At 39.2% G+C, this 22,746-nt stretch overlaps 1 long non-coding RNA gene across 1 annotated transcript; it reads right to left on the bottom strand.

Moving 5' to 3' along the window:
- Nucleotides 1-1,051: 1,051 nt before the first annotated feature.
- Nucleotides 1,052-4,867, bottom strand: LOC121356569. The gene is made up of 3 exons (XR_005955587.1): nt 3,780-4,867; nt 3,150-3,437; nt 1,052-2,446 (listed from the first exon to the last, which is right to left on the bottom strand). It is a non-coding gene; the product is annotated as an uncharacterized LOC121356569 (long non-coding RNA).
- Between the last annotated feature and the right edge of the window lie 17,879 nt (nt 4,868-22,746).

The following is a 22,746-nucleotide window of genomic DNA, read 5'->3' as shown; positions in this document are numbered from 1 at the left end:
ATGAAGGTCACCTCAGGGAAAAAGAAATCAATGTATGCCAAGGACAAAGGGCCAACACACAATATTAAAAACTTAAAAAATTAAAACTTACTATTATCCCAACCCACAGTGCTGTACACAGCTTACTGTCAACAAATGCTCAGAGAAATAATAGAGATGGAGTGAAATCCCTCTTATCACAGTTGTTTGGAAAGAAAAGCAACTGGAAACAACTGCATTCCACCAGGGACAAATCTGTCTCCTATGAAATGGCTGGCAACTGAGTTGTCTTAGACCAGGGCACAGGAGGAGAACCATAAATAGATTAAACTTTTCACAGTCCATATTTACCTATCTCTTTGCTAGTTGTTATTTATCTCAATCTTCTTATTATCATGAAATCTACTATGTGTAGTTTTTAAAGTTATAAGCTGTGGGTGTGCTAGATGGAGTTTGAAGGATTTGCTAAAACCCCAGTAAACGAAGAAGACCTGAGCAGCATGAGGTTACAATCTGGATTACATTTTATCTTCATTTACCACATTCTTAACTGACTTTTAAACTGTGGTAGGACTGGCTGCAGACTTGGTCCCTGTAGGACACACAGGGTACACAGCATATGAGGCATGAACTCATTCAGCTCTGCAGATAGAGAAAGGCTGAAGCAACTGTGCCATTCAAAAGGCATTGCCCAAATTCCTCTGGGGGAGAATTGCATGGCTAATGAACCACACTAAGATTTCAGAGTGCTAACTGCTTAATCTCAGAAAATCATGATTTGGTCATCAGTTCTTCAGGATGAGTGAGAAGGGTGCTTTTGGCAGTACTTCTGAAGAAAAGAACAGATCAGTTGAGGAAATAAGACTTTGGTACTTCCCATTTGCTTTGTCAGTCTGACAAAATCAAGATAAAATGAGGTATTAAATATCATTTCTGTGGGGCTAAAGTGGAAGGTCTTTATTGCCCAAATGCCAACCTTGAAATTGAAGGAAAATCCAACTAAGAGTGCAAGGTAAATTTCTGCCCAGAAAAAAATCAATGAGCTATGGCAGTTGTCTGAAATCTTTATTAGTTCAATGAATCACATTTACATAGACACTAATAATTATAATGTAAATAAGGCAGTCAGAGTAATGTAAAATAGCCCATCATATAATACTCAGTATGTCAATGTTATTACCACAGTGTTACAATTACTGAAGTTTAATAAAGAAATATAAGACACACACAGAAAGTAATTGAGATAAAAGAGCACAGTAAATTGGTATAGTACTGCAGAGAGTGATGAGCCACACTTATTAATTTCAGCAACTACAAACCTACAGAGCAAGTTCTACTTCTCTTATCCCAATGAATGATTGTGTTAAAGCAAATAGTCCACACTCCTAATGGAATTCCCCTACTTCATAAAACTGGAAGTTTGTTAAACATCCCACCTGGATTTTCTGCAATGTGCTGCTTGTACTTGAATGTTTCTTCTGCAGCATTATTTGCAGAGTGGGAAATTCCTTGAAGTGCTGTAGAACATCTCTGCACTTTCAAGTGTCTGTCATAAGTGTGGCAGACATGCCATCAGCCTGCCTCAAAGCTAAGGACCTCCAGCTTTTTACAATAAATAAACCATTTCTTTTTTGTGTTCCCCATACTCTAAAAATACCTTTCCTTTACTATCCCTGAAGTTAGCTCATGTGCTCCTGCCCTTTTGAGTAGCTTCTTCAAAAGGAGGTAAAAAAATTGACTGGCTGTCAAAACAGCATTAAAAAAAGAAGAAAAGATAAAGAAGAAAAAAAAAAAAAGAAGGACAAAATAATCCAGTAAGATACAGTTGTGTTCAAACTTCTACATGTCAAGGAGAAAAGGCAGGGCAGAGGTTTTGTATTGTCATTAGAAGGAACAAGTCAAATCCAGAGAAATACTAAAATTGTAGCAAGAAATTCAGCCTGGTAGGACCTTGGCATGGTTCACATCAGACATTTCCCAGAGAATTTCCATTGGAGAGGGACAGGGAGAGGCTCTGTGTTTTAAGGAACAGAGGACTACCTGATGCAGTTGGCTTTGGAAGTCAGCTGGATGAGATTTTATGATTAATCAGAAAAAGCACAAAATTAAGTGTTGAAATGGTAGGATATTGAGCAAAACCCTTGCTGAGCTCACACATCCTGGGAGCTCTCCCACTTGTACAGGTGTCTATGACTTGTCTAACAGCCCCATAAAAACTCTCTGACCTTATTACACTACTGCTTTGTGATTAGTTACCTGGTCTTAAAATAGTATGAAAAATTAGGGTGACCTAATTTTCCACACAGCCACAACAGCCAGCAATTAATTCTTCTGTTCCCAAAACAATATTTTCTCCTGCTAGTTGCACAGGTGTTCCTTCTGTGGCTTCTTTTTCACACCATCTTCCTTAACCCCAGAGGACTGCAGAGGTTTCTCAGCCTGACTGCTCCACAGAGCAGCAAAAAGTCTGAAAAGAAAGCATAAGATTTAGTGTCTCAGCTGGGAGCCAAGGGAAAAAATAAATATGCAGTTATCCTGAGATGTTTCAATACTTTTGATGAATGAAATTGTGCTGTGAATGAAATGCTTTCAAAAAGAGAAGGAAACCTTTTTTAAATGTTTGCAAATTCAATTTAGTAATTAATATTTTGCATAGATATTACTAAGGGAACAGTTAAAGCTAGGTGAGGCAAAAAATACCTGTTCTTAATTTGAATTTTCATGAGCAATTGGAAGCACAATTAAAAAGGATTACATGCAAGTGATAACAGCTTGAGAATTCTTTAAAGCAGAACCTCAAAATCTTTTGATTTAAGAACCTCTTCAGTATTGCATTTAATGACTTTTGCAGCATTCTTAGGATTTACAGTTTGAAACCTTTAGACTCTGGGAAAGATCAAAGTCTTGTGCCTGTTTAACAGTATCACCTATGAGTCTGAATAGAAGCTGGGAGAGGGAATTATTGCTGGGCCATATGTATGCATTTTCCTGCCACTGTAGGAATGCACAGATTATCAGTCTGGGTCACTTTGTCTCTGGAAGAAATTCAAGAATTCACCTAGACGCCTTGTTTTTCCAGCTGCTTTTCTTCAAAGGTATCCAAGTGAGTTCTGCCAGCATAAATCTTTCCATGAAAGAGCAGCATCTGCATCCTGGCCCATAATACTCACAGGCTTTTACAGGCTGCTTCATGGGAGATGAGGAGTCCTGTCTGATGAGGTGAAGAAGCAGTGGCAGTTGTTGTACGGCTCCTCTAAAAATTGTAGCCAGGAAGGGATATTTCAGGAGCACCAGAAGAACTTCTTGCTCCTATGACAGGTGCCGTTATGTTTCTCTGTGTCAGCTTAACCAGAATGTTTAGCACAAGCTGCTACTGAGAAAGCCAGAGCTGTCATATGAAGAACTATTAAGCACTTCTTCAAATGTGTGCTTATATCTCTTTTGATATAGACCAATTCCTAGGATTTAATAGAGTAAAATAAAAAAATTGAAATATACTTCATATTAAAGCAGAGTCAAAAAAAGGCATTAAAGTTTCTTAAATGAGCTATTTCAAGCTTGAGAGCATTTTCCAAATTGCATTTCAGATACTGAAAATCCAAATTTTTTTTCACACTGGTTCATATTTAAAAGGGATGTAGAAACCTTGAAATGTTTCATATGGTGGAAATCCTTTTCCCCCACTAGGTATACTTTTATCTTTTATTCCCTCCCCCTGCCCCACCCCACCCAAAAAAAATAAAAGGGATCCATGGTGTTGGTCATTGAGGTATTCATATAAAAATTAAAAGGAACCTTACCTTTTTATATAATATAATTATGCATGAATTCCCTTTAAAGTCTGACCCAGTATCTGCTGACTTCAAAGAACAGACCTTTTTTGGATGAGACTAGTCACTGAAGAGTTTGGATGATATTAGTCACTGGAATGCAGATTGTGTTACCAGACTCTCTGCCTACATTATGAATCTTCGGTGAAGACACAATTATTAGCTTGAGCCCTCAACAAGGATTACAAATTAACAAAGTATTATGAAGTTACTATGGTATATTTTCTCTTAAGTGTTCAAATATCTTCAAAATTCTCTCTCTGTTGTTAAGAATTACATATAAAAATACTGTTAGTTCATAATCTGGCTGTAAAAATTATACGTAAAAGAGCATTTCTCTTTTGAGGAGCCTTACCCTAAGTTAAAAAAAAAAAAAAAATCTGTTTACCCATAAAATGAATGTATCAAACATTCAGATTTAAAAGAAAATGTCATAAATGCAGAAACTTACAACACTTGCATAGACAAGAAATTTCCTGTAATCTACTGCCAGTTTTATCAGTGTTATGTTAAATGATCCTTTCCTGAATTTGCTTCATTGAGTCCTAATAGCATTTGTCTTTAATTCTGAATTGAAATTATGTTAGCATGACAAACACTAGAAGAGAATTCTGCTGGGAATTATTTATGAGGAACTTGGCACAGCAGCTTTTAACAATAGCTAATCCTGGAACCTTAGCCATGACCTTCATTAACCAGTGAAACATCCCCAATTACTAAAAAAGATGAACTTGAAGTGCCAAATTTTACCTAAAAGCATGAAAAACAGAAGAAAACAAACATCAAAACTAAAGAAAAGCCGGGGAGAAAAAGAGAAAGGAAATCTATAGGGGAGAAAAACACCAGTCTCCAAACCCAAATAATTCGTGAAGGCCAAACGCAGGACAAAACCCCCAGATGTGACGTGACAGGCTGTTCCCCAGAGGGCACATCAGGGACAGTGCCACTGCTCCTGCTCAGCTCAGGAGGCACTCAGGGCACCGAGGGACTCAGAGCTGCCTGATGCTGCAGTCCTGCTGGCCTGTGCTTCCCTGAGGATGTTGGACAGGATGTGCACGGCTGCAATTCCCAAGCAGGCCCTCCCCCTCTCCTTTTGGAGGAGGCTCAGAACAGATGAGGCTGGGGCTGCGTTTTCCTTGCCTGTGACAGATTTGCACAGCTTGCTGTGCTTGTTGTTTTCCTTCTATCAAAAGAAAGATGTTGCAGAACTGTTTAGAGTACAAATGAATCCCTACCCCATATGTTGCTATTTATATTTATATCCACTTAGGACACCCAGCAGACCTGGTTATGGAGCAGGTCCTTGTTGTTTCCAGCTCCTCCTCTGCTCATAAACATTTAAGTGCGAACAACTGGATATCGCCACGTCTGCACTTAAACTGCTCATTGTAATTTCACAGCAGCTTCTGTTCCATACCAATTTTCTAGGCAACATATTACAGTATCTGCTCATGTACTTTGTGCAGGCTGTGTAGGAAGAAGCTTAATCTAAAACATCTGCGGCAAGATGAGATGATCACATAAACATAATTTCTTGCAGAGGTTCTGTCTATAAACTGCAATGAAGTATGTTTCCACTGCATCAGCACAATCCTACCTTTGCATTTACCTTTTATCATCCAAATGGAGAACAAAGGAAAATAAAATACAAGAGGAAAAGTCAAATTCCCAGGCACATAAACACTATGTTCAGACAGAAACTGACAAAGCTCTGAAAATTATGTCCCTAATCTGAAACCTGTTCAATAAACTACATTAATTATCACTACTGAATATCTGTTTATGTGCCTAAATTCCTGGTAAGCCATATGGAAAATTACTTTCTAATGTGGAATCACCAGAGCTTTTAAATAGCAAAAGCTCCACACACACACTAAACTGTTGCAGAGTAAGTCAATAATCAGTGAGCTGCAATTTTCAGAGCCTAATGGATTCAATAGACACCTAAGGGATATCTCAGCTTCAGCAGCAGCATCGTGCTCCATCACATTACCCTGCAACAGAAACAACTCACAACACAGTCTCCTAAAAGAGGGTATAAATTATCCTTGTAGGTGAGATTTACCCTTGAAGGTCGGCATCCATACCCAAGCAATTTCTCTTCAATCCTGCCCTTCAGGCACTTTACCAAAAGATAGGAAAGTGCTCCATATCAGGCATGTTTCAGCTCTGAAGGTACCTACATGCAGTTTCATCTGCATATAAAATACAGTACGGGAGCAGCTTGCCATCAACACAAAAATAGCTTCTGTCAGCAAACATGTTAATTACCAAAATTTGTGTTCCAAGACTTTCCATGTTAGTTCCTTTAAAAACTAAGCATATTAGCTGTTTTCTCATTACATCATTTTGAATATGAGAATGAATGCAAGTTCCAACAACAATTTCAGGCACTAGAGAAGGGCATATTATAAAGGGCATATATTTTCCATCTAAGAGCTGAAAAATCTCACAAACAAAAGAATCCTTTTTACACAAGAAAGTGCTCTGAATGGAATATCTACTAAACACTTAATGCATGCCCCTGGAAGTCAGCAGAGCATTTGGATTCCCTCTTAGCTTTTAAGATTTTATAAATAAAAATCTAGATAAGTTCTTGGGATTTGTAGCCTCCTATTTGATTCTTTCAGTCCTGAGTGTTCTTCATTGTCTTCACTGGAAAATAAGCAGAGAGTCATATACTTGTATTTCTTAATGCAGATCAGTATTTTTCCCTTTATTATGATCCACCAAACTGGAGTAGAATTCAATAAATAAATTACTCTTAACTCCAAATGAGCTATATCAGAATATCAGAGACTGGTGTAAATGCAAACACGTCAAAAGTTGAACATCTGGTGATAAGCAATCCATTGGCTTCTATAATTTTTACTAATATAAATTAGTTTTTGGGGGGCAATATCATAATCCCAAGAAGACTGTAGGAAGTTAGCTACCCTGGCTTCAGCAGCTGAAGTAGCAAAAGGAGTAAAATCAACAGGAAGCAAACTTGAGGGAAGAAGTCTCCTTTTCAAACCTCAAAACATGGTTCTATGTCCAAAATTAAACTGAGGACATAATACTGTCACCCGCTCATGAATTCCCTTCTTCCAACTTTAAGAAGCCCGGGGGTTAAATGATGGTCAAAACCCATGGATGATGGGAATGCCTGTGTTCCAGGCGGTTGTGCAGGAGAAGGAACACCGCCCTGTGGTACTGGGCTTGGTCTCAGCTCACAGTGCAGTCAACACTCCTGCGCTTGGTGCCCAGGCAGAGCCTCCCTGGCAAGGAGAGGTTCCTGCACACACAGGCACCAGCACGTCACATCACCACAGGCATAATCACTGCCTCTGCACTGGGGGGAGAAAAAACTGTGAGAATAAAACTTGAGGCCAAAAACTGCCTAGAGCCTAAACACTGGCAATGATTTCACTTTTCTGTTTAGGATAGAAAGGAAGGTAGGAAGTCCTATTATGTGCAGGGAAGGAACAAAGTCCTTGAGGCTCATTAATGAAGTCTATGAATTGAAAAGTCCTAATTTAACACAAGGGTAGTGAGTGGAATGATGGCATCTCTTCAAATGAATTCATAAATTAAAAGGTGTTTTACATTTTTAAGGGAACATTTTTGTTGTTTGTAAAGAAATTAAGAAAACAGAAAACCTCTGAGTAAGACGTTGTAATTGGATTCACAGGTTATCACTGAATGCTCGTGTTAAATGAAGAAAATAACAGCTACAAAGGTTTTGGGCCTAAACTGAAAACTGGAGCAGCTCAGTCTCAAAGTCAGTTTAGTTCTTGGCAACTCTTCTAAGGACACATTGACTGCTCTCTACCCACATGAAAGAAGAAACTGTACTCAGTGCCTTCAATAAATTAAAGCTTTGGATATTCCAAGAAGGTGCAGAGAATATGGGAGAAATGTAGATTCTTAAAAACTGGCAGGTATTTCCTATTGCACAGTTACTGTGCTTCACACAGTGAATGCTGGATGAGATGCTCTCTGTATATGGAAGAGAAGTCAGACTAGGAGAGCCCTTCTGGCCTTTAAACAGAGATATAACTTAACTACATTTTAGGGGACTTGGGAGTACAGGCATCTGGACAAAACAAGTTTTGTAAGAGTATTCTTTTGCATTATAGTTGTGTATTTAATAAGACTTCATACTTACCTTTACTGTAAATTAGTATCTGTATCAAAGTACCAGGCTGTTTCCCACCTGCTTCTTGTTGCTTTTTACTTCATATTTCTCTTCCTTTGTATTCTCTTCACCAATTGATTGTCCTTTTCCATTGTAGTGTCCCCAGTGGCATTCTTTCAGTCTTTACTTGCATATCACAGTTCATTTTGTTTCCTATTTCTTTTCACCATCACCATAGAATAGACACCTATCATGTGGCATTTTGCTACTCTGCCTGCACTACTGAACTTATTTCATAGCTGACAAATTGGCACAGGCAATGAATAATTTGCTGGTTTGCTTGTGTACCTTCAAAATATGTGTCACTGCTAAAACCAGAAAATCAAAGATCTAAAAACAGATGCTAAAAACAGAGATCTCCTGCTTTACTGGACAAAGTCCTAATTGGAATGTTTTTCTTCTCTTTTACACTGAAAGAGTGAAAAAGTAAAACTGAAAGAACTTTATTACAACTTTAAATATCGCATACTCCTGTAGAAATAAACATACCACTTCCTCAGTGAGAGATCTGAAGAACAGTTTTGGGAGGCCTTTCTCTCATTCCCCATGGCCAGGCAGAGCTGTCAGACTCTCTGCCAGGGTTAAAGTTAGTCAGAGAGCACACTGGCACCACGGCCCCGAAATGGAAGCTCTGTTACAAAACTACACTCCTAATTCCACTCCCAACTTTTTCATTCACCAGTTGAGTTTCTGTGGTTTTCTTGCCTGCATTAACTTGTCATGCCATGCCCCCAAATTAGACATCGACCTGGCTTCCCGTGCATTCTCTACGGTGGATGCAGAAGACACAGAAGTGTCTCACAGAACCCACTGATCGCACTGTGATTTATTAAGAAATAATGAAGAAACTGATTGGTATTAGTTTCAAAGCTTTGAATCAAACCCTTTGAGAATGGATGTAATTAGACTGCATGATATTATAAGCTAGCAGATTTAAAGAATTCTTTAACTTTAGGTTATATTACAAAATATGCTGAAGATATTTATTTAAAAAAATAAATCAAGCAGCCATTTCTCTGTTTGTAAAGGCAAGACAAGCAAGTTGACCACTTTAAAAAGCTGAACTATGACACATCTAGCCAGCTTCATCATCTAGTTTGTGAATTAAACAATTGTTTATATGTGTGACATTCTCACTACAAGTTTTAAATCATATTTATTCATTGTACGGCAATTCAAAGTGGAACCACTGACTGAAAATATGGAGGCCCTAATCAAAACTATTTGTAGACAATTGGTACTAAAGTAACTTTATCAAGAATTTATCAGTGGGAAAAGGAAATTATCTGATTATCTGGTATTATTTATACCACCACATTTTACCAGTTAATCAAATAATTAATTTTTTCATCTGAAACTTTTATTGCTGAGAATTGAAGTGAGTGGGTATTAAATAGGGTCTTGTTTCGTAGCAGTGACAGATTTTGTAGAGCACAAGGAATTGTCATGACTTTAAATTAAGCTTTCAGGGAATCTAACTTTTCACTTGAGCCTGCACAGGGTCATGACTTTTTTTTATCCCTGCATGAAATCACAAAAAGAAAGTAATTTTATTCTGTAAATTAGCATTTATTCCTCTTAAAGAAAATGGTTGACCTTGTTCATTACCACAATTACTGACCTAGCCAGAATTAAATGAACTTTGCATTTAAACTAATATTCTGTAAACAGCAATGAGTAAGGGCACATAACAGCATTTAAATGCATCCATTTTGGTGGAGTGAATATTAATAAAAGAGAAACTTGCTTCATATTAGAAATTATTTCCTGCCCAACTCAGCATCTTTGTATTATCTTCATACTTATTTACTTTTCATATCATTAACACTGTGGCTTTGCCAGATCTTTTTTTAAATGATAACATCAGGTGCTCTCAGCCAAGAATCTTATTTGACATAATTGCTTCTCATATTAGAACTTTTTGGAAATGAATGTCAATTTGGCACATTTCTGAGGTGATGCTGAGGACTTTCTAAACATCAAGAACTAAAAATACACTTCCAGAAGAGGCACTGGTAAGCAGCTCCACCACCAAATGAAGGTTCCTAACTCAGCTGGTGACACTGACCAACACTAAGCCAGCAAGTCCATCCAGGGGACTTCTGAATTCAGTGGAGATAGTCAGCTTGTGTTAAACTGGAGGCTGGGAACACTGAGGGTTTCTGGAATAAAAGATGGAGAAGAAGGTTCATCAGGCATTTAGAAGCCCTCAGAAACAACAGCTACTGAATAAAAATATTATTATGTTACAGTATCGATACTGTGGGACACCAGCAGGGATGTGTGCTGATTCTTTCTCACCCTCCCTGAACCCACGTTGTGGCTGTATAATCATGGCCAAATGCATCCTGTAGGCAAGTCTGAGTGTCTGCTGCTTAAACCTGCCTATTCCAGCACAGTTTGAGGGGCATGCTGCTCACTGTACATCCCATATATTCTGGTTTACAACATTCACTGGCCAGAATCAGGAAATCAAAACATCCCTTCCTGCATTTGCCGCAGGGCAGCTGCAGTTCTGGCTGCTGCTGTAGCAATGTGTAGCCAAGGTCCTGAAAACCAGCTGCTCTGCATTAGTATCAAGGCAGGCTCTTGTTTGGGCACTGTAATCAATGCAAATGCATCCTGGGTAGTTCTGAAAATAGCCATGGATGTGTGGGAGTACAGAGACATTAAAACCGCCCTTCTTCAAGTCATGTGTAAATTAGCTAAGATAAATACAATCAAAATCTAACCTAGAGATTCTCTCTGGGAAGACTTTGCCTATGAATGTATTTCATATTTAGGTCTGCTGAATCCACTATAGAAATTGCATAACTTTATTTTGGGATCTTATCAGGTGGTCCAAATTTCCTCACAGCTCAGTTGCTGGTTCTATAAAGTTATTCACTTGCTTTAGACATCTTGATGAGAAGCCCAAAGGTAAAAGCTAATGTTCCTAGGCTTTCTATAAACATTAACAGAGAGTGGGGACAGTTATAGGACATGGTTCAGAATAACAGCTAAATTAGGTTCAAAAGGAGCATGAACATTCCCTCTTCCTTCATGACTCTCAAAATTTTATTTAGATGGCACAGTCCAATACTTAGGAAAGACAGAGGCCTTATGTTATCCCTGAACTTTTAGAGATGCCCCAAGCAACTACAACAGCACTCAAAATATGGTAGCACAGGTTTAGAGCCTTTTATAGCCAGCTTGTGTTGCTTTTGGACAGGTGGAATCCTGACCTGGCTCCTTCAATCCTGACATCTTCCTGAAATTCTTCTGGAGTTGGTGATCTGAAGAGTCCTGAAACATTGCAACACCTTCAGAGTGGTTGCAGCAGGAACCCCAGGAGCATAGACCCACTGCAGAGAACCTGGTAGGGAATTTCCACGGGCAATAAATTATCCTCATTCCCTCAACAAACAAAAATTAAGGTCCAACCAACTCAGCCACAGAACAGGTCTGCTGTTCATAATTTGGGGAGCAGGAAAACGCTCCACTGACAATACTTTATGACCTTTGAAAAGACAAATGTCTATGGTCCCAGACCTTCTAGCTGTGTAATATGATAGATTCCTTGACAGATTGCTCTGGAAATTTGGTGCTTGGAAAGCCAGGGCTCTTGTTGTAGAGAATCCTTTGGGGTATGACAGTGACAATGCTTTTGTAAGCCAGTCTCATTTTATCCAGCATTAAGAAAGGGTCTAATATATTTCATGGCACTGTGTGGCATAATTGCTAGTGGCTTTTTTTCCTCTGACTCTTTCAAAATGAACAATGTTACTCCTTTACATCCTCACAGGCTGTGCATCATTAATGACCATCAAGGCCACAGCTGTATATTTATTTCCATGCTGTTTCATACTGTCTCTCTGATGCCTTTTAAAGTCATTCAGTCTTCTCTTGAAAACGTGAATAAGAGACCAGGTGATTTTCTCCCAAAATAATCACATTCTGCAAGAAGTCTCCATGCTGTTTTTTTTATACACAACTCTTACCTCTAAGGACAGAAGTACTTTTTGAATCCAAGTGTTAAAGCAAGTCAAAGACAGGAAGGTGATTCAACCATGCAGTCACATTAGGATGAGATAACTCAATGCTTTCATACTGCAGGATAGCTATTTCATTATCTTTTGCTTGCAAGGGGAAGCAGCAGTTCTGATTAAACACTATTTTATCTGTGCTCTTTGTAAGCATAACTCAGTGAAGATGATGGTATGATATGGCTGAGTTTTGAAGGCTTGTGCTTAAAAGCCATATATCTTTAAGGCTTGTACCTTACGTGGATTCTCTCCTAATTAAGAACACCTGTAGAGGCCTGACCAGAGCCTGTGGTTTGCAGCAAAACTGCCGAAGGGCTCTGAAAAGGCAGAAACTTTGTGTTGTCTTTTAACCTAAATTATAACAGGGTTCAAGCCTGTGCCAAGCAGAGTAAAACTATATAATTTATGAGCCATGAGGGCAGCTCTGGGCCCCTCTGAGGTGATTTTTATCAGTGCAGTAGCATAAACAGTTCTCCTTTACTTGAACATTGGGAAGAAGGAGCAGTGGAAGGCCTGCAGTATAAAGGGGATCCAGCCTGTGCCAGGACCTCTGTAGCCCACGGACAGCCAGGTAAGTGTGATTGCACTGCTCTGCTTTTTGAACAACAGCTGAGGAAAACTGTGCAGTGTGCTGAGACTGAGCATGGGCTGTGTGCTGTGGGACTGCAGGAGCTGCACTTCAAGGCCGATGATTTGCTTTTTGCTGTTAAAATTTTAAGCTTGTTACAGAGAATCTTCTTGGATTCATTGTCTGCCTTTGTCTTGCAAGGCTCAGTTGTGCCAAACCTCACCAGTGGTGTAATAGAACTACCCACAGTATTACAAACTGCACTTGGCTGTAATGATGGGTTTGGGCCCTTGCTCTTTCTGGGTTTTGAAGTTGTATTCCTATGAGCAAGCAGGTGTTACTTTAGGACTGATCCTTGAGTCAAGTGGAAAACTGTTAGATATAAGGAGAACATGTAAAGATTTTTTTTGTTTGTTTTTGCTATGTATTAATATTGTAATTATGTAGAAACCATAAATGTTAGCTTGTCAAAATGACAGTATAGAGCAGAACTCGATCTATTCATGTTTTCTGTCAGGATTTCAGGGGCTTTAGGACACTAAGATATTACTGCAGCTTTGTGTTCTTTTCAACAAGTAGTACACACAAAGTGGGAATAGCCTAAAAATATCAGCTAACTGGAAACAGAACTAAGGCAGTGTCCAGCTGACCCACCTCCAGAAACAACAGACAGGCTCCAGGGACTTCTGGCTTTTGTTTCTGTCTCAGAAGGTTTGGGTTTTGTGGTGTGGAGGCTGGGAGGGAGGAAGAGGGAGCAGATTTTTGTTTGGTTTAAACTGACATTTTTACTCTAATCTTTATAGGAAAAGGGACACCTTGAAAATCTTAGTACTATGTTTCCTTATTGCATATCTCCACCAAGAATAAAGCCTTTGTTGGTATTGGTTCCTGATGATTAAAACAACTACAGTTGGTGTATTAATTAAAAAAAAAACATAACCAAACCCCTTTGAAGTTGCTCTAATTTTTATTTTCTCTGCAATGTTACATGCAGAAAGCTGCAGAAGGAGAGCTGGGGAGATAAGTTTCAGGCTCAGCTTGCCAGCTGCAGCAGAAGGGGACTTGTTATTTAAAAGCTTTTTCTTGATGAAAAGCTGGACCTCTGCCCTCGTTAAGCACAGTCAGTTGGCACAGCTCTCCTGTGCTGCCCAGTCGTGCCCCATAAGTCTGGGATAAGAAGCATTTCTTGCTAAAAGATTAAGAGGGAGACTCCTAGCAATGTTTTACAATGTTAAATAAGAACTGACACTGGTTGTAAGTTGTCCTTGGATTTGAAACAACCAGGGTCACAGTTCCAGCCTGAACATGAGCTCGGTGCTCTCACCTTGAAGTTGGTCTAAATTTTAAGCCATTATGGTCTAAGATTACTGCTGTGGTTTAGATTGGCACAGTCTCAAAGGAAGGTATTTCCCTGCATCTGGAAAAAAAGTGGATGCGGCCAATGGCCTTTTAAAGCACACTGCAAGAAAACTCTACAACAGCTTGAGGCATCATGTGTAGGTTGTTTAATTTCTTCAGCATAATTATCCTTCTAATAGGTGTGTGCTAGTCCCATAATCCTCCTTTCAGGATTCCACTAGAAGACTAAATGCTTGGCATTTAGTCAGGCCAATGACTTCCATGGGATCTGTACTGTTCTTTTTTTGCAAATTTAACGTAATATGTTTGTTCTGTAAACAGAAGATCAAGGTCAGATTTCTCTTGTAGGACTGAGCATCAAAAAAAGTTAATAGTTTTTAATTATAAACTTGCAATATGTGAAGTAGTTTATGTGACGCTGATAGCGTTGCTCATAGTGTGATTGAATAATACCATAACTTTAGACAAACAACATCTTCAAAATATACATTATGGACAGAGCCCAACAAGTTGTGTGTAGGGGTTTTGTATAGGTTGCTTTGTATAGGTCTTCATTAACCAGGTAAATGTGCTGGTCAGTTCCCAGGGTAGGTGTGGCTCTGGAGTATTTCGTACTCATCGAGCTGTCTAACATCTGCCTAGACACTGCTTATTTCAGGATTACTGGTTTTTTACTCACATCATTTTTGCCTGATGGCTGTGGTGGTCCTAGTGTTGAGAAAGACATAGATCTCTCTAAATAAGCTCTTCTCAGGTAATTTTCTGTACTATTTGCATTTAAGAGTCAGTGGTGTTCAGAGAATTGATTTGGAGCCATTCATAACTAAGATCACTATCTACCAATCTCTGCCAAGATGTTCTGAGGATTTTACACTTCAACAAAGCCTCTTTAAAAGGCTCTGTGTGCCTAAAGTCAGATCACTGTGTGCAGCAGTTCTTGTCATGGGACTGGACAGTGGAAGTCAGCCAAAATCTTTCACTTCCTTCAAAAGCTTCTGTTGGGTGTCATCTGTCTTGACTTGGTGCTGGGGGCACTGTGTGTATCTTGTTGCTGTGCCTGTTCTCCAGATCAAACAGAATTAGCTGATCAAACTGAGCAAACAAGCTCAGAAAGCCATAGGAGACCTCCCACCAGGATATGTGCTATAGAGAACATGCATTCTGTGATGTGAATGGGCTGCACTCAAATGAGAAGATAATGTCTGTCTCAGATAAGTGCAGTGTGTTGCTGAGGGCAGAGATAAGCCTGCTCTGGAGCAGAGCAGTGCACATGAGGCAGCTGCTGAAAGACTGCTGGGAGCAGACATCAGGTAGGTATCTTCACACAAGCAAGGTCTCTGCAAGCAAAAGTAGTGCCATGACCTAAAAGGCCAAGAAGCCATGCTGAAAATAGATGGATCTGTGAATCACCAGCCTGAACCAGCCTACAGTCTAGGCAGGAAGGGCAGTGGGAAACCTGAGAGTTGGGTGCTTTGCACTCCCTGTCTGTAAGGCCTTCAGGGGAGGGGATCACTTTCTGTGATAGTGGAAGATCCCTCAGTAATAATCCCACAGGAAGCTGAACAGTCAGTTTGAACACTTCCAATTGCTGTCCTACCACACTCCAGTCAGTTCTAGTGGCATAGCAGGGGGGAACAGTACAGCAGGGAGTTTGGGGAGGTCCATGAGGAAATGTCTGTTTTACTAGAAGAGAAGCACAGCAAAAATTGTAATCCTTATCCTCATTATCATCACCACCAGCTGCACTCTAGAGAGCACCTGGAAAAGCATATTTGTTCATCCCATCACTTCTGGTGGACTTGGCAGCATTAGGTTTGTTATCAATCTTAAATGTCTTTTCCAACCTGAATGATTCTAGAAGATGATCTGGATACTTCTATAAAGATGGTATTCTTATCTAGCTATGCAACTGGCCACAATCACAGCAGGTAAGAGTCTGGAAGATCAGGAAATGGCAGTATGGTTACCAGAGAAGGCTCAGTGCATCTTCTGTTGGATTTTTGTACCCTGTTTAATTATTTTAAAAATTATATTAAATACAGCACTGGTTTTTAGCTAAGAGAATTTCCTGGATGGCAGAAGGAAAAGCACCATTAGGAAGGTGCATGAAATCAGGAGAGGCTGCTAGAACAGAGCAGTGTCTGCTGTTGATGCTGCTGCAAGGCAAAGGAAGATCTGTAGGATATCAGTGGATGGCTGGGATTACATATGTTCCTAGCCTCAAAAACTGAAGAAAGAAGGCAGGATATATCTGGGGTTATGGAGGGAGGTAAACCTATTTTGTGCAGGAATGGCATGTTTGAAAGAACAAGCCAAAAATGAGTGTTATCAGGTGTGGAATACACAGCACCAGGAGGCATAGCTGCATATAGCTTTGCACAGCTTTGGGTTTTCTTCAAAAGAAAACAATGGATAGCTGTCTCCTGGGTAACAGGAGAGGGGGAAATGGTGCCATAAGGACTAAAAATAATCAAATCTGAAATATGAATTCTGGCCGTGCCCATTAAATTCTCAATAAGCCAGAAATAATCACAGCTTAGGTGACAGTCTTGTTTAGGGGACAGGGTTTGCTTATGCTCTTAGAACTGACTTAAAATGTAGCTGGGTGATTGCACTGAAAGGCCTAGGAAAACTGAGAAAAACTAATTGTATTCTCTGTAAGACTTCTGTCATACTCAAGACAAATATTTAAATTTTGAAAAAAATTCTACAGATTTCTTCCCTCCTTTACTTGGGCACTTCTTGTATAAAGCTGCTACAACTCTTTATCAATCTTCCCTCCTTTACTTGGGCACTTCTTGTATAAAGCTGCTACAACTCTTTCTCTTTATCAAGACAGAAGTTTAACCCTGCAAACTTTCTTTACTCACTTTCCCTTTCAGCTAACCATAAAATTCCATGTGTGTGATGTAGCTAATGTTTTATGGGATCAAAGCCACACCACGTTAGTAACTTTAATCTCTCAAACTCTTTGGAACTGCCTTTGGAACACTGTGGTCTGTGTTCCTTGGATGTTTCCATTGATGAACATTGCTTATTCACACTCAGCTTCAGCACAGTTCAGCTGGAGCTGCTGTGGTTTTTATCCATTATGCAACAGAAATGTCAGTGTGCTTCACTAAATGTTGGTATGGTTTATTATTTCTTTTTAATCTGTGCTAATTTGGGGGCTACTTGGCATTAATACAAAGCTTTAAAAAGAGAATTAGCAACTCAAATATTGTTGCCAGGTTTCTGTGGCTTACTTTTACCCATACAAAGCATTAAGTAATTAATCTCAAGGTCTTATGTATGGCAAAACAAAACAACCTCTCAGATGTGGCTTACATTTGTTTGAGAAAAACTTTCATTGGAAATGAGAAATTTGAAAGAAAGACAGAATATTTATAAACAGAACAGAATATTTATAAACAATAACTATATGACAAAATGCTTCTGTAAGAGGCTAAAGTTAGCATTTGCCAGAGTTACCTGTGTTCTGGGTATTCTCAAGCACAGGTAAACCATTTGACAAGTGAAATAAAAGATCATGTACAAGTTGTCTACAGTCCTTACATGTGTGTTTTTTATAAGATCTTTCTGAGAACTAATTTTTTTTCCATTAAGATATTTTTCTCCATTTGAGAGCATTTGATAGACATGCCTCAGGTGAAAAGTTGTCATTGAAACTGGTGCCAGGTATTGTACAGTTGAATTACATTGCCTCCAGTGAATGCTGAGCAAACAGGGGCTGTACAGCCTATGGCCACCACCACTGAAAGTGACTGTGCCTTTAGTGGGGACAGAAAGCCACAGAGCACCTGCAGTCTGGGAACATCTGATGAGCCACAGCAGTGTGCAGGGCTAAATCACTGGAATGCTGGGGGTTTTCTCATGCTGCAAAATGGAACCAATTCACTGGAAAACAACAGAAAAAGAAAACAAGATCTATATTTTTTTTTTTTTAGCTCTGTGTCATCAAAAAAAAAAAAAAAAAAATTTTTTTTTTTTTTTTTTTTTTTTAGCTCTGTGTCATGTAAATATGTTGTGTATTTATAATTGTGCAAGCCAGAATAAACCAGCTACAGACAAATGTCCAAAATTTTGGATTACACAGGACAGTAACTGTTTGTATACCTGGGTCAGGTACCATACCTTACCATACCTTAGGCTTCCTCCCCTTCTTTGGTGAAATACCCAAACTTTGCCTGAGACCATGCTGACAGATGAAGGGTGAGTTCTGTAAATCTTCCTGAACCAAATCACATCAGCCTCAAGTGCATTTTTTAATAGGTCAAGATGACCAAGTTGAAATGCAGATAGATTGGCCAATGACCTGTGCAAAAAGCCAAGGCTGGGTGGCCACACAGCAGCTCTGGAAAAGTTTTCCTCTCTGCCTGATGCCATTCCTTGCTGGAAATCAGGATGAACTCTGTGTGACAACATATAACACAACAGATCACCAAATTATCTGAAGTAAACAAAAGTTTTGATGATACAGGTTGGTTTAAAAATATACCTGTGCCTTCAATGCAAGTACAGCTCTCACATACCCTCTTTCCATCTGTCTAGGTGCATATTCCAATGTCATAAGAGGTTGAAACATTACTCTTTTGGGGGATTGGGGTTTTCTTCTGAGAAATTTGTGGGAATTAAGACAGAAAATGTTTGAACAATACCCTTGTTGTTACTGGAACATTTCTTAATTGTGATAGTCCAGAGAAATCTTAGCAGAGTGTTATCAGAAGTGTAATATTAATCCAGGTAAAATAGCTTTTGCAAAGAAGGTAGCAAATGTTTTTGGATTTCCTGTCATGAGGAATGCTTTCAAATCTTTGTAGGGGAAATCAAAGAGACTGGGAGGAAAGAACCACCAGCCAAATATTTTTGGTGTTTATAACAGGTGTGCAGAAGGTACATAATTTGCTTCAGCCTTTGCAAGCTTCATTAGAATGCAAAGACAAGGACCTAAAATAACCAATGTTTTTAGAATTTTATTGCCTCATTTGTCACAGTTTTGGAGATATTGGACACTTTTAACCAATTTGGTGGGAGAGCTTTTAAATTTTGTGAATTTCCACAGAGTTTTATGGGAGCCACTATATGAGCAGGGAAGAGAGTTCCTGTGAGTGAGTGTTAGAGAAGTTGCTCATGGATATGTTTGGTGCTGCCCAGGCTGATCCTGATGAGGTTTGAGAAAAGCTGCAGAGGCTTCTCCCAAGAAACATGAGAGGAGTTGAGTAGGAGTAGCTAAGGATGTGAGTCTGAGGGCAAGAATATGGCTTCTCTCCTTCCAACAGGATTGTTCGATGCTGCTAATGAAGTAATTTTTAAACAAGCTTTTTGCAACAACTCACTAAAAAGCTGCTCTCCTCTCCTAACTCTTATACTACTATTCAACTAAGTGGAAATCTCACTTTTCTTCTTCTGCATGAAGCAATAGACCTGGCCTTTGTATAGTCTGTCTGCACGGCACTTTCTTCATTAATACACGTCACCCAAAGCTCATCTGTGTGGTCCCCCAAAACCTCTTGCCTACCTTCATGTCACCTATTTTCATAATCTCATTTGAAATGGTTGGTCTCTGTAGCTAAACTTTATTTTTATCCCCTTAGGGATCTTATCTATCCTACACTTGTGGCCCCATTTCCTCTTCTGGTGAGCCCCTGGAGTGCTTTATGCCTTTCCGTGGAACTGTTTACAAGCTGCTTTTGAGGGCACAGCTGTCACTATAAGACTAAAACTAATCCAAAATCAACTAAATATAGCTGTTCCACAGGGAACCATCTTTACTGATAAGGCCAGTAAATTACAGGAAAAAATAGAGATCTAGAACATAAGTCCTGTACAGCCAAGACCTGAACAATGGCTAAAACAAAACAAGGTCCAATACAGCCAGGGAAAAACCCAACAATGTGCAAACAAAGCAGCGCAGTTCAGGCAGCCTTGCCTTTCCTCCTACCCAGGTGGGATGCACTCTGGGCTTTTCCCTGCTGCCCAAAAGGCAGGATTACTGCTGTGTGCACACTGCGGGTCACAAGGAAGTCAGGGCTAGAGTCAGTAACATGCCACACCAAATCCACCACTAGCTGTGCCAAGAATGGGCACGCAACAAAGGAATCCCACAACTCCTTAATTCTTTACTGTGATGAGGTAAACTCTGTAGTTTCCCCCTGTTTAATGGGATTTGATGGGGGCAGGGGAACAATAAATGAAGAGCCAGCCTTATTTCTATGCCTGCCATTTTCAAACAGTATGGAAATGAAAGCCCTGCAATGAAAGCCCTTTGGTGAGCCAAAGATTAGAAAAGGGACTGTAATAGAGGTGCTAGGTAAGAACAACAAGCTTCAAGATGCCATGAGGCCCACAGTTCCAATATTGATTTGGGATAGGATAGATTGAATTACTATGTTTAACTTTAAAAGTAGGCACTCATTTGCATATTGTTGATATTAGGGTAAGATTTAGAAGATAAGAACTGTACAACCCATTGTGCTGTTCTCTCTTTGTTAGCCTGCAGAGTGAGAAGGATGCTGGGGTTGGATATCATTTTACATTCCTCTTAATGAGTGTAGAGGTCACTCATATATTTTTAAGTCATTAACATCATGGAAATAAGATTTCCCACAAAAAAAATTGCAGCAGGAGAAGTTGCAGACTCATTTTCTACACAGTTTTGCGTGGAACCTAGATAGTACAAGGGTTGTTCCCAAAATTATAAGTCAAATTATAAGACTTTCATTTCACTTGATTCTTTTTCAAAATACTTTCTGACCTTCTGCTTTAAACCAAAAATCTTTTTCCTCCTCTTGATGAATGTCATACAATGTTATAGAATTGTTAAGATTGAAAAGAACCTTTAAGACCATCAAGTCCAACTATCATAGAAAATAATATTCAAGAATTTAGGGAAAATGGACAGGCTGTTCCCACATTCAGTGCCTGTCCTGATCCAAAATTAGCTCCACCAAGAATGTCCATCTTTCCACTTTCTACTTTGAAGAGCTGTCAATAGAGCTAATACGTGCTAGGAATTCTAAGGAAGCTGGGCACAATCAGCAAGTGTAAACCTATACCACAGCCAGATACTTAGATGCTGGGGCAGGAGTGTCCAAATGGCATTTATGAGCTTCTATCAAAAGCTTTTCGCTTGGCCAAACTTGGACGGATTATTTTTTTCTCTTGAAACAGCACAGGATCCCTCCTTGACACATGTTCCTCTCATTCTCTCATTTTGTTTTGTACATACAGTCTGCTCTGTGAGACATAGAAAATTGTTACCGTAATTCATGGTAAATAGCTAGAATTGGCAGAGCTTTACACGCATACTCACCCACACTCTTAAAAATAAAAGTCCAAACTCAGTCACGTGCTGGGCATGGAGTGTTCAAGCCCAAATGATAAACATTTATGTGCCTTGTGAGAGAGGAGTGATGAGCAAGCACATGAATACATTTTAATATAGCAACTTTGACATTAAATATTTCAGATTATGCTTTATCTGTTGTGTTCACTTGCCTTTTATGAGACTGGTTAAGTGAGAGGGACACATGAGATTTTATTCTTGGAGGGTTTATATCTTAATATCTGAAATGCAGGATGCTTTTGAAGAGTGTTTATTACATACTGGAAAATAGTATAAAATACAGTATCTGTTTCTCTGTAGCTTCATATCAAATATTATTAATCTTGTGAAGTAGTAATAATAATATTTTCTTTCCTTGATTTTGGTTCATCATCATTAATAAAATGTATGTAGGTCAAACTAGATTTTCACTGACAATTGCATAACCTTATAGAGTTGCTACTGGCTAAAAATAAGCAATTATCCTCCCAGCCTCTCCCTTTTTTTTTTTTTTTTAATTAATGAAGACCTAGGAAAAAGTAAGTTTTCAGCATATTCTTGGCTGGACCTTTAGAGATGACAAGATAAAAGTAGCAAAAACTCATAACATTAGTAAAGGAATCTATTAATCTACCAGGCCACAGAATTTATCAAATGAGTGAGCTGAATATAAAGGTGAAAGAAATATAGAGTACCAGATACTCTGAAATGTGGTGCTGCTGGAAATGGTGCAAAGGTAGTAGAGATTGTGAATAATTAGACATCAGTAAGGTATAACTTCTTTGTGTTTTAGAAGTGATAGCACAGAGGCAGGAATCAGCTGGAAGTGCTGTACTGGGTATATATTCCTGTGCAGGCTAATCAATAATTGTTTTCCTAATGAAGTCTCCAGAGGTAATCCTGCTGCTCTGCACAGCACTCTGTGCACAGTAACAGTGAGTCTCAAGAGGGCCAGAGCACCTTGTGCCTATTTGAAGCCTCCAGGTTTCTGTGTTGCTCAGAGAAACATGGCTTCTTACACAGCCTGGCCCATCAAGAGATTACAAAAACTCCCCCCATTACTGTTTAGGAAGTGAATTTTCTGCAGAAATGAAAACAGGATGTAAACTAGCACATGTTCTGCAGCACAAAATGTGCTTCCACTAAAAATCCCCTGTGGGAGTGTACACAGATTTGGGCCAGAGGGAAGCTTGATAGATGGAGCGGTTAGTTCCCCTTTCTCTTTGCAGTTTCTCTGTAGGAGAGCAAAGCTTTGAGGGGTTATCTATCATGGCAGATGCAGTGGGGAGGAAAGGAGTTGTGGAAGAGATGCTTATTGTAAGAACTGAGTGAACATACATATTATCTCTAGCCCTACAGCATCCCATTTCCTGTATTCAAATATTTATTAACATTACAACTGAGCCACAGATGTTCAGTTTAAATGTTGGTGTAAGGAAATTAGAAGGCTGGAGTCAATAATCTTCCAGTTTACAAGTTTT

The sequence above is a fragment of the Pyrgilauda ruficollis genome, unplaced genomic scaffold, assembly GCF_017590135.1.
Source record: "Pyrgilauda ruficollis isolate IOZ18807 unplaced genomic scaffold, ASM1759013v1 scaffold3, whole genome shotgun sequence".
NCBI classification, from domain to species: domain Eukaryota; kingdom Metazoa; phylum Chordata; class Aves; order Passeriformes; family Passeridae; genus Pyrgilauda; species Pyrgilauda ruficollis.
Note: the sequence above shows the minus strand (reverse complement) of the source record. Positions and strands in the feature narration are given on the sequence as shown.